Below are 2,500 nucleotides of genomic sequence, written 5' to 3'. Positions count from 1 at the left end.
CTCCTGTTGCAGTTCTCAAAAGTGGATTTGTGGTTTCGAAAAGTTGTCCTATGCCTGGTGCATCACCAGATGCCAAAGTTGTTCACTGTGGATGTTCACTTTGCTTTGGGTTGGCTGAGGTAAAATGCCCTTACACAAAATTCCATGTGACACCTCTGGAGGCATGGTCTGACCCCACCTTTTTATGGAAAAAGTCAGCGATACAGAGTGTAAACTAAAGAGGGACCATCCATATTATGCCCAAGTTCAAGGACAATTGGGAATTACTGGAGCCAAGTGGTGTGATTTTGTGTATACTGGAAAGGGAATTTACATTGAGAGAGTACCATTTGATGCAACCTATTGGCAGAACCTCAGGACCGAACTCCTTCAGTATTACTTTGAACATTTTTTGAAATTTGCCGCAGCAGATTTTCAAAATTCACCTGAAGATCATTAGGTGGGAAATGAACATTTCCTCAAAATGTTGCATGTTTCAATTGTGCACCTGGTGTTGAGATGCATTGTTTTTAACCTGCTTCATCTACTCGTGCACAAAAAAACTGTATTCTGATTTATTTCCCACTTTATTATACCCTGTGGCTTGAAGCTGATATTGTTTGTAAATAATATTGTTTACAAATAGCTTTGTTTATTTTGCTCCAGGCATTGAGATTGTTGGTGAAGATGCAAGTGAAAACAAGTGCTAATTAGTTTTTTGGCTATGTCTTATTTTACTTTTTGTTGTTGATGTTTGCTTTGTTTTGTTCTGTTTCCCACTATCTGAATACCTGGAACAGGCTATATTCTTTTGTCAGTCTTTTGATTCAACAACACGAATCTTTCTTACAGGCCACTCTTTATGGTTATTAATATTTTCAGGAAAAGACTTACAAAAATGATTAGCAGTTAAAAATTTGGTGATATATAACAAATTCATCCCAGACCATAAAGGAGAATTGGTCTGTCCACATTGAGACTTCAAGGTTAATTTTATGTTGTTTCAAGACAATACCAGTGACACATCTACAAAAATAAATGTCCATAGTCATTAAAATGTACCGGTATTATGTTTCAACAAATTTTAATGACTATGGACATTTATTTTTGTAGATGTGTCACTGACACTGCCTTGAAAGAACATAAAATTAACCTTGAAGTCTCTATGTGGACAGGATTGTGAACAGACCAATTCTCCTTTATGGTCTGGGATGAATTTGTTATACACGGTATTGCGCAAAAGTAATGCAAGCGAAATGCGCGAATTTCGTTTTTTGTTCCCGCGACTTTTCAACGAAAATTCGCACGAAAGTTCGAGTGAAATTTCACGGCGTATCGAGCGATAATTCGCTTAAACAAAGGGCGATTTTTCTTCGAAGTTTCGTTAAGCTAAAGAAAATTCGTGAGCAAAAACGATAATTCGCAAGGCAGTTGATGAAATTTCGCAACACATTGAGCGGCAGTTCGGAAGCGTTCAAGCAATTTTCTTTCAGCAGCTGATACGAACAAACTGTCGTGCAACTCACAAGCGATAAATTTGTAAATACGTGCCGTTAAGCTGTTTGTAAATACATGCCGGTTTGCAGTCATTGATCGCCGGTTACAGGGCTAACATTTTATCTATGACAAATACGTTACTAAAATCTTACCTAAAATTTGCGAAAGGCTTTCAACCAGCTTTGCTTGTTCGAGTTGAGCTTGGGCCCAGTTTCATACGCAGAGAATTAGAATACACTGAACAGCATGACGAAGACAATGACCTCAGTTCGCTCCACAAACAAAACAAAAACATCTCCAGTTCTGTGTACTTAGGCCGCTTGAAATTGTTCTACTATCAAACTTTCTTAAATGCCACGTGTAGAAAATAATTTAAATAAAAGGAGCTTGCTTCATGTTTTTATTGCGTTGTTTTGGTGTCTCTGTGTTCTTGGAGGGACTAGAGAGTCAAACTCGCCTAAATAGTTCAAAAAAATTTACAGCGTCTGGGCCGAACATAAAATCTTCGCGAACAATCACGTGAGAATGTGTCCTTAAAGATTAGAAGAACAAGTATTCAGTGTGATGTTAGGGTCTTATTTTTACTTAAAGGAATGTAATGTTATTGTTGGTCATTGACTTTTATCAGATGTGGTGGCTCCTAAAAGAGCCATTTTTAGCGACCTGCAGTGCAATGTCCAATCCATATTTGACGAAGCAGGGCGCAGTATCTCCTAATAGAGCTGTTTTTTATTGATACTTTGTAGCAGCACCTTCTGCCTCCACCACAGCTGGAATTGCCTTGTGCAAAACATGATCGATATATTTTGCACATTTCTCTGGCTTTATTTTCTTCCTCCAGAACTTCTTAATTCCATCCACGAGCTCCTGTTTGTTCCGTGGCTTCACTTTCGATTCTAAAAAGAACTTCAACTCATGCCACAAGTTCTCGATCGGGTTGAGGTCGGGACTTTCTGGGGGAGTACACCACCAGTTGATGTTGTGTTGCTCGAAGAAGGCCTGTGCTCGCCTGGACGTATGTTTC

Source organism: Montipora foliosa, chromosome 13, assembly GCF_036669935.1.
Source record: "Montipora foliosa isolate CH-2021 chromosome 13, ASM3666993v2, whole genome shotgun sequence".
NCBI classification, from domain to species: domain Eukaryota; kingdom Metazoa; phylum Cnidaria; class Anthozoa; order Scleractinia; family Acroporidae; genus Montipora; species Montipora foliosa.
The sequence above is the reverse complement of the archived record's forward strand: the minus strand, read 5'-3'. Positions refer to the sequence as shown.